General features: G+C 45.9%; 1 non-coding gene across 1 annotated transcript; it reads right to left on the reverse strand.

Annotated features, from left to right (window-relative positions):
- Positions 1-9,011: 9,011 nt before the first annotated feature.
- Positions 9,012-9,149, reverse strand: LOC119933652. The gene has a single exon (XR_005452586.1). It is a non-coding gene; the product is annotated as a small nucleolar RNA SNORA7 (small nucleolar RNA).
- Positions 9,150-10,309: the final 1,160 nt, after the last annotated feature.

Here is a 10,309-nt window from a genome sequence, read left to right on the forward strand (position 1 = left end):
GGTGTGCTCTCCCAAAAATACCCCCTGCCTTTCCCCGGTCCCTCCCTCCTCCTGTCCCTGAGAAAAGGCAGGAGATGGCCTCTTGCATACTGCTGGGAAGGATGGGAGAGTTGAAGAAGGGGCAGGATGGGGGAGGGACTGGGGCAGGGGAGACTTTAGGGAGATTATTCCTGATTATTTCAATTTTCTCAATAAGGTACAGTGCCGGGTCATTAAGAGCCAAGGGCAAGAGATGGGGAGTGGGAGGAAAAGTAGTTTGATAAAGCAGCATAGCTCAGTGGAAAGAGCCCAGGCTTTGGAGTCAGAGGTCTAGCGTTCAAATCCTGGCTCTGCCACTTGTCAGCCGTGTGACTTTGGGCAAGTCTAGACTGTGAGCCTGCTGTTGGGTAGGGACCATCTCTATATGTTGCCAACTTGTACTTCCCAAGCGCTTAATACAGTGCTCTGCACACAGTAAGCGCTCAATAAATACGATTGAATGAATGAATGAAAGTCACTTAGCTTCTCTGGGCCTCAGTTACTTCATCTGTAAAATGGGAATTAAGACTGTGAGCCCCCGTGGGACAACCTGATCACCTTGTAACCTCCCCAGCTCTTAGAACAGTGTTTTACACATAGTAAGTGCTTAATAAATGCCATCATTATTATTATTATTATAAAGGAGTTAAACATTTGAAATTACTGGTGAGGGTAATGGACATGAGAGTCAAGGAGAAAAGAGAAATAATGTTTCAGAAATACTGTTTCCAGGCAGAGGAGAGGACAGAGTTAAAGCATGCAAGGATGACCTTCAAGTGGACAAGGTCGGCCTGATACCTGGATTTCCATCAGCAGCGTTCTGTGGCTCATGCACAAGAATGAAGGAAGTGGACTGAGGATTGGATCCCGGGCTGAGGATTAGTGCTATGAGATCAGTGAAGGGATGGGGAGCAAGTGAGTTGAATTCAGTAATAATAATAATAATAATGATGGCATTTGTTAAGTGCTTACTATGTGCCAAGCACTGTTGGAGAGGGTGTGTTAAGGGAGTCTTTTTGGTCATCAAGGGAAGGCAGTTTGGGTATGGAGACTAAATGGGACATGATGATGTGAGAAAATTGTTGTGGGTTCAAAAGATCAGAAGTCTCTTTTGGGGAACAGGACAGACTTGCTGGGAGGGATCGTGTGGGAGAGAAGGCAGGTGAGAAAGTTGTGATCAGATAGAGGCATTTCAGAGTTGGAGAAGTTAGAGACTGTACAGTGAATAGGAATGATGAAATAGAGTCTGTGTCCAGGTTAGTGAGTGGGTGAGGTGGGGTGGAGCAGGAGTGGAGTTGAGGAATGATAGGAAGTAGGCAGTGGAAGAGTCGTTAGGAACATCACATGGATATTGAAGTCCCCAAGGATCAATGTAGTGATGAAGAAAGCAAGAAAGAATATGAAACAGGGATCAAAATGCTTTAAAAAGTCAGAGTATCTGGAGTGGGTGATAGAGCCAGATAATGTGGGCTCCAAAGGGAGGAAAAGAGAGAGATTGGGGAGGTGGAATGGTATGAAAGCCGTTCTGGGGAGTGTGATGGACTCCTCCCACTTTCCCAGTGAGTCTGGTGGAATGAGAGAAGAAGATGAGACCCCCTCTGGAGAGAGCAGCAGGGGAGACAGTTTCATAGAGAAGCAGCATGGCTCAGTGGAAAGAGCACGGGCTTTGGAGTCAGAGGTCAGGGGTTCGAATCCTGGCTCCACCATGTCTGTTGTGTGACCTTGGGCAAGTCACTTAACTTCTCTGAGCCTCAGTTACCTCATCTGTAAAATGGGGATTAAGACTGTGAGCCCCACGTGGGACAACTTGATCACCTTGTATCCCCCCCAGCACTTAGAACAGTGCTCTGCACATAGTAAGCACTTAACAAATGCCATCATCATTATTATTAGTATTATCTGGGGAGAGACAGGTTTCAGTGGTGGCAAGAAGGAGAAGGGATTGGGTCAGGAACAGCTCAAGGATGAAGGGAAGTTTTCCCATGAGGAAGAGGTGGTTCCACAGACGACATTTGGCTGAGGGTGTGGGTGTGTGTTGGTGGGGGGGTGGGAGGACGACATGAGGGGTGCGGAAGGGTTGGAAGGGAGAGCTGATGGGGTCCAGTCCTGTGGGAAGGGTTGCACTGATGTAGGATAAGGGGGATAGGCTAGGGATAGCAAAAGGGTGGGGAGGGGTTGGATGGAGGGGGACAAAGGTGGGGTGCGAGGAAGGGAAGACAGGGATGGCCTGATTGGAGGGAAGGGATTGAGGGAACATAGTGGAGACCGATAAATTCAAAGGTTAAAAGTGAGGTTGTCAGCAGCTCCCCTTTACCTCTCCTCCTCCCCATCCCCCCACCTTACCTCCTTCCCCTCCTCACAGCACCTGTATATATGTTTGTACAGATTTATTACTCTATTTATTTTACTTGTACATATTTACTATTCTATTTATTTTGTTAATGATGCGCATTTAGCTTTAATTCTATTTATTCTGACGACTTGACACCTGTCCGCATGTTTTGTTCCATTGTCTGTCTCCCCCATCTAGACTGTGAGCCCGTTGTTGGGTAGGGACCGTCTCTGTATGTCGCCAGCTTGTACTTCCCAAGCGCTTAGTCCAGTGCTCTGCATACAGTAAGCGCTCAATAAATACGATTGAGTGAATGAATGAATGAATAACTGTTTAATCCGGTGGCTCCAGGATTAAACTGCTGAATTGAGTGCAGGTCAGTGGGTCCTTGAAGGTGAAGAGGAGAATATTTAGGAGTAAACAGAGGGTTTGGTTGATATGTAAAAAATCCGGGTCTTTGTCACCAGTGTGTCAGAGAGCCACGCTTCTTCTTCTTCAATCGTATTTATTGAGCGCTTACTGTGTGCAGAGCACTGTAGTAAGCGCTTGGAAAGTACAAGTTGGCAACATATTGGCACACTGGCTCTGGATTCTCCACTGGGGATTCAGGCGGGGCTGCAGAGAGAGGGAAAACCAAGGAATGTCCCCTTTTAGAGTGGAGCAGTTTGGGAGAGAGATCTCGGTGTCCTGGAAGTTGGATAATAATAATAATAACTATGTGAATTCATTCATTCATTAATTCATTCATTCAATCGTATTTATTGAGCACTTACTGTGTTCAGAGCACTGTACTAAGCGCTTGGAAAGTACAAGTCGGCAACATATAGAGACAGTCCCTACCCAACAGCGGGCTCACAGTCTAGAAGGGGGAGACAGACAACAAAACAAAACACATTAACAGAATAAAATAAATAGAATAAATATGTACAAATAAAATAGAGTAATAAAAGTGTTTACTATGTGCCAGGTACTGTTCTAAGCGCTGGGGTAGATATGAGATAATAGGGTTGGACACAGTCCCTGTCCCACATGGGGTTCACAGTGTTAATCCCCATTTTCCAGATGAGGGAACTGAGGTCCAGAGAAGCGAAGTGACTTGTCCAAGATCACATAGCAGACAAGTGGCAGAGATGGGATTAGAGCCCATGACCTTCTGACTCCCAGGAGCGTGCTCTCCATGCGTGCTCTCCATGCCAGCGGTTCATTCATTCATTCATTCAATCGTATTTATTGAGGGCTTACTGTGTGCAGAGCACTGGACTAAGCGCTCGGGAAGCACAAATCAGTGGTTCAAATCAGTGGTTCCGTTGTTTCTTGGCCTGGGTCGGCTGAGGCCTCTCCGTAGGGCGAGATCTCAGTGTCCGCGGGCAGTTCTCTGTACCAGATGATATTCCATGTTTTGAGAAGGCAGTTTGGCAGTGTCTACCAACTCTGTGGAATTGTACTGGCCCGGGTGCTTAGTACAGTGTTCTGCACACAGTAAGCACTCAATAAATACTGTGTAAGGAGTATCTGGAGTGGGTGATAGAGCCAGATGATGTGGGCTCCAAAGGAAGGAACAGAGAGGGATCAGGGAAGTGGGAATGGTGCGAAAGCCGTTCCGGAGAGCGTGATGGACTCCTTCCACTTTCCCAGTGAGTCTGGTAGAATGTGGCTTTACCACAGAGATGCACGTACCAAAAGGAATCCAAATTCCTGCCTTTGAAAGTCAGCAGGGGATAGTAATAATAAATAAATAAATGCAGGTGTCAAGTCGTCAGAATAAATAGAATTAAAGCTAAATGCACATCATTAACAAAATAGAATAGTAAATATGCACAAGTAAAATAGAGTAATAAATTGATTGATTCTACAGATTGAAAAAGTTCCATTATGATTTTTATTGAAACCAAGATTAGATAATGTTTCCCAGAGAAGGGAGTGGTCTCCAGCATCTAAGGCAGTCCAGAGGGTGAGAAGAAATCACTTAGGAGAGAATCCGTTAGACTTAACGTGAAAGACACCAGTGACCTTGCCTAAGCCTTTGCCATCTGTAGTTGTTGGTGATGATGATGATCCATTCAATTGTATATATTGAGCGCTTACTGTGTGCAGAATACTGTACTAAGCGCTTGGGAAAGTACAATACAACAATAAACAGTCACTGTCCCTGCCCACAACAAACTTATGGTCTAGAGTGGGGGAGATAGACATCAATACAAATAAATGATGATGATGCCAGGTGAGTTGTTAAAAATGCTGATATCACTGGGGTAGTTCAGTCCTGTGGGGAGAGTGGACTGGGGAAAAAAAAAATTGTGAGCTGGAAAAATGTTTCAAGGGGCTCTTGCTTCCCTGGAAACCTACCCAGGGAATCAGGAATGAGAATCCATCACCATGTCAAGTGTAAACTCCTCACCACCAGCTTTAAGACTCTGAATCAGCTCTACCCCTCTTATCTCAGCTCGCTCCTCTCCCACTACAACACAACCTTTTCATTCATTCATTCATTCAATCGTATTTATTGAGCACTTACTGTGTGCAGAGCACTGTACTAAGCGCTTGGGAAGTCCAAGTTTGCAACATATAGAGACGGTCCCTACCCAACAGCAGGCTCACAGTCTAGAAGGGGGAGACAGACCTGCACATATCATACTACTTACCCCATCTAGATCTCTTTTCTCTCATGATTGACCCCCTGCTCACACCCTCCCTTCATGCCTGTAACTCCCTTCCCTTTCATATCCAGCAGACCAGAACCATCTCCATTTTAAGAATCCTACTAAAATCATATCTTCCCCGGGAAACTAATTGTTTATTTAGATTAATTTGTCTTCCCTTTAGACTGTAAACTCATTGTGGGTAGGGAATGTGTCTGCTAATTCTGTTGTATTGTAATCTCCCAATCACTTAGTACAGTGTTCTGGGCATAGTAAGAGCTCAATAAATGTGACTGATAGATGGATTGATTGAAACTTCTGGCCTCATCTCCCTTCCCTAATCTCTCTCCCTTCTGCATCACCTATACACTTGGGTTTGTACCCCCTAAGCACTTTGATATTCTAGCTCCAGCCCCACAGCACTTATGTCTAAATCCTTATACTCTGGTGTTTCCCCTATCTGTAATTTATTTTAATGTCCGTTTTCACAATGGATTGTAAGCTCCTTGTGGGCAGGGACCATGTCCACCAACTCTGTTGCATTATACTCTCCCAATTACTTAGCATGATGTTCTGCACACAGTAAATACTCAAAAATACCACTGACTGATTGAAAATGCTCAGAGAATTCTGTTATACTCTCCCAAGCGCTTAGTACAGTGGTCTGCACACAAAAAAACACTCAGTAAATATGATTGATTAGTTGATTGATTGACTGATTGACTGATAGAGAAGCTTCAAGGCACTTGGGCCTACCCACAAGGCCCCTGATCTGGCTTTACCACAGAGATGTAAGTACCAAAGGGAATCCAAAGTCCTGCCTTTGAGAGTCAGCAAGGGGTAATACTACTACTACTACTACTAATAATAATAATAATGTTGGTATTTGTTAAGTGCTTACTATGTGCCAAGCACTGTTCTAAGCACTGGGGTAGATACAGGTGATCAGGTTGTCCCACGTGGAGCTCACAGTCTTAATCCCCATTTTACAGATGAGGTAACTGAGGCCCAGAGAAGTTAAGTGACTTGCCCAAAGTCGCACAGCTGACCAGTGGCAGAGCTGGGATTAGAATCCATGACCTCTGACTCCCAAGCCTGGGCTCTTTCCACTGAGCCACACTGCTCCTCTGTAATGAGATCAGCAATGCTAAACTAAGCTAAAGCCAGCTAAACTTAGTACAGTGCTCTGCACATAGTAAGCACTCAATAAATACGATTGAATGAATGAATGAATGAATGAATGAATGAATGAATGAATGAATGAAAAAGCGATGCTGGGCTAGAGGTACAGAGAAAATGGCTTTTGAAATGAGCTCTTAGCTTCCCTTACCCCATCATTATCATCATCATCATCAATCGTATTTATTGAGCGCTTACTATGTGCAGAGCACTGTACTAAGCACTTGGGAAATACAAATTGGCAACATATAGAGACAGTCCCTACCCAACAGTGGGCTCACAGTCTAAAAGGGGGAGACAGAGAACAAAACCAAACATACTAACAAAATAAAATAAATAGAATAGATATGTACAAATAAAATAAATAAATAAATAAATAGAGTAAAGAATATGTACAAACATATATACATATATACAGGTGCTGTGGGGAAGGGAAGGAGGTAAGATGGGGGGAATGGAGAGGGGGACGAGGGGGAGAGGAAGGAAGGGGCTCAGTCTGGGAAGGCCTCCTGGAGGAGGTGAGCTCTCAGTAGGGCCTTGAAGGGAGGAAGAGAGCTAGCTTGGCGGATGGGCAGAGGGAGGGCATTCCAGGCCTGGGGGATGACGTGGGCCGGGGGTCGATGGCGGGACAGGCGAGAGCGAGGTACGGTGAGGAGATCAGCGGTGGAGGAGCGGAAGGTGTGGGCTGGGCTGTAGAAGGAGAGAAGGGAGGTGAGGTAGGAGGGGGCGAGGTGATGGACAGCCTTGAAGCCCAGGGTGAGGAGTTTCTGCCTGATGCGCAGATTGATTGGTAGCCACTGGAGATTTTTGAGGAGGGGAGTGATATGCCCAGAGCATTTCTGGACAAAGATAATCCGGGCAGCAGCATGAAGTATGTATTGAAGTGGAGAGAGACACGAGGATGGGAGATCAGAGAGAAGGCTGATGTAGTAGTCCAGATGGGATAGGATGAGAGCTTGAATGAGCAGGGTAGCGGTATGGATGGAGAGGAAAGGGCGGATCTTGGCAATGTTGTGGAGCTGAGACCGGCAGGTTTTGGTCACGGCTTGGATGTGAGGGGTGAATGAGAGACCGGAGTCGAGGATGACACCAAGGTTGCGGGCTTGTGAGATGGGAAGGATGGTAGTGCCGTCAACAGAGATGGGAAAGTCAGGGAGAGGGCAAGGTTTGGGAGGGAAGACAAGGAGTTCAGTCTTCGACATGTTGAGCTTTAGGTGGTGGGCAGACATCCAGATGGAGATGTCCTGAAGGCAGGAGGAGATGCGAGCCTGGAGAGAGGGGGAGAGAGCTGGGGCAGAGATGTAGATCTGGGTGTCATCAGCGTAGAGATGATAGTTGAAGCCGTGGGAGCGAATGAGGTCACCAAGGGAGTGCGTGTAGATCGAGAACAGAAGGGGACCAAGCACTGAACCTTGGGGAACCCCCACAGTGAGAGAATGGGAGGGGGAGGAGGAGCCTGCAAAAGAGACTGAGAAAGAACGACCGGAGAGGTAAGAGGAGAACCAGGAGAGGACGGAGTCTGTGAAGCCAAGATCAGATAGCGTATTGAGAAGAAGGGGGTGGTCCACAGTGTCAAAGGCAGCTGAGAGGTCGAGGAGGATTAGGACAGAGTAGGAGCCGTACCCCAAATCTCTGACAAGACCAGTGAGTTTCCAATCAAGCAGAAACGATCAAAAAGGATGGTTTTCTGGCCTGTTTTTTGTTTTTGTTCATTTTGGGGGCGTTTTTTGGGTGCAGTGGAGGAGGTTTAAGATGCTTCTTTTAAGCACTTCTGCCAAGTACTGTACTAAGCACTGGGTTAGATATAAATTAATCAATTTGGATCCGGTTGGACACAGGCAAGTTGGACCCAATCCCTGCCCCACATGGGGCTCACAGTCTAAGTAGAAGGGAGAACAAGTAGCTAATCCCCATTTTACAGACGAGGAAACGGAGGCTCTGAGAAATCAAGCGATTTGTCTGAAGTCACACAGCAGATAGACTGAGCCCCCTTTTTCCTCTCCCCCTCCCCATCCCCCCACGCTACCTCCTTCCCCTCCCCAAAGCACCTGTATATGTGTTTGTACAGATTTATTACTCAATTTATTTTACTTGTACATATTTACTATTCTATTTAATTTGTTAATGATGTGCATCTAACTTTACTTCTATTTATTCTGACGACTTAACCCCGTCCACATGTTTTGTTTTGTTGTCTGTCTCCCCCTTCTAGACTGTGAGCCCGTTTTTGGGTAGGGACCATCTCTATATGTTGTCAGTTTGTACTTCCCAAGCGCTTAGTACAGTGCTCTGCACACAGTAAGAGCTCAATAAATACAATTGAATGAATGAATGAAAGACGGGGGCAGAGTCGGGATTAGAACCGAGGCCCTCTTCCTCTCAGGCCTGTGCTCTTTCCACTAGGCCATGCTGCTTCTGTTGGTTCTCTGAAGCCTAGTTCCTCCTAGACCTCCATACTTCACACTCCTACCTTCAAAATGGAAAGTTTTTACCTGGTGGACAAAGCAGACACACGAAATGGGCTGTTGAAGTCAGTCGTTGGTTTTCCTAGATCGTGACCTTGGGGAAATACTGGCCCAAAGCAGGTAACCAACAGTGTGGGTTAGTCCTGGGTCTTTTCGTGTCTTAAACTGTTGAGTTGTCTCCAACCCATAGCGACCCCATGGACACATCTCTCCCAGAGCACCCCAACTCCATCTTCAATTGTTCTAGTAGTGTATCCACAGAGTTGTCTTGGTAAAAATCTGGAAACGGTTTACCATTGTCTCCTTCCTCACAGTAAACTTGAATCTCCACCCTCAACTCTCTCCTGTGCCGCTTCTGCCCTGTACGGGTGATTTTTGACTTGTAGCAGATTGCCTTTCACTCACTAGCCACTGCCCAAGCTAGAAGTGGAATGGATATGTCTCTGCTTGACTTTCCCTCCCAAATTCGAGACTGGTAGAGTACGGGGAATTCTCCAGGTGTGACTCTGAGAGGGTGGGAAGTCCTGGTAGAAGACAGAAAAGAAAATACACCTCAGAGACCTTCAGGGATAAACAGTTTCATGCTCCTTCCTTCCCAGACTAAGCCCCACTTTTCCTCTTCTCCCACTCCCTTCTGTGTAACGCTGACTTGCTCCCTTTGCTCTTCGCCCCTCCCAGCCCCACAGCACTTACGTACATATCTGTCATTTTATTTATTTGTATTCGCGTTTGTCTCCCCGTAAACTCTAAACTTATTGTGGGCAGGGAATGTGACTATTTATTGCCGTATCATATTCTTCAGTGCTCTGCACACTGTAAGTGCTCAATAAATGTGATTGAATGAATAAATGAATGAATGCTAAGGTATCACATAATAAAAATAATAATAATGGTATTTATTAAGTGCTTACTATGTGCAAAGCACTGTTCTAAGCACTGGGGAGGTTACAAGGTGATTAGGTTGTCCTACCGTGGGCTCACAGTCTTAATCCCCGTTTTACAGATGAGGTAACTGAGGCACAGAGAAGTTAAGTGACTTGCCCAAAGTCACACATCTGACAGTTGGCGGAGCCGAGATTTGAACCCATGATCTCTGACTCCAAAGCCCGTGCTCTTTCACTGAGCCATGCAGCTTCTCTCACATCCCTCGTCTTCAAAGCCTTTCTCAAAAGACACCTTCTCCAAGAAGAATTCTCTCCTTCCTGGTCATGCCAAACTATCAGCCCTCTCAACTCTTTATTACAGATCTGTTTATTTAGTATCTCTTTAATTAGTTGCTTATTTTTGTTTTCATTATTTGCATCTATGCTTTTACTCTTAGACCTATTTATGTCTGGCAAATGACGTCTGTTTGACTTCTCTATGAGACTGCAAACTTCTCAATGACAGAAGCAGCATGGCCTAGTGGATAGAGCACGGACCTGGGAATCAGAAGGAACTGGGTTCTAATTCTGGCTCCAATACTTATCTGCTGGGTGACCTTGGGCAAGTTACTTCATTTCTCTGGATCTCAGTTACATCATCTGTAAAATGGGGATTAAGACTGTGAGCCCCATGTGGGACAGAGATTGGCTTGTATCCACTCCAGCGTTTAGTCACCCAGCAGACATGTCGCAGAATCGGGATTAGAACAGATCCTCCTGACTCCCAGGCTCTGCTTTACCCTCTAGGCCACA

The sequence above is a fragment of the Tachyglossus aculeatus genome, chromosome 1, assembly GCF_015852505.1.
Source record: "Tachyglossus aculeatus isolate mTacAcu1 chromosome 1, mTacAcu1.pri, whole genome shotgun sequence".
Taxonomy (NCBI): Eukaryota; Metazoa; Chordata; class Mammalia; order Monotremata; family Tachyglossidae; genus Tachyglossus; species Tachyglossus aculeatus.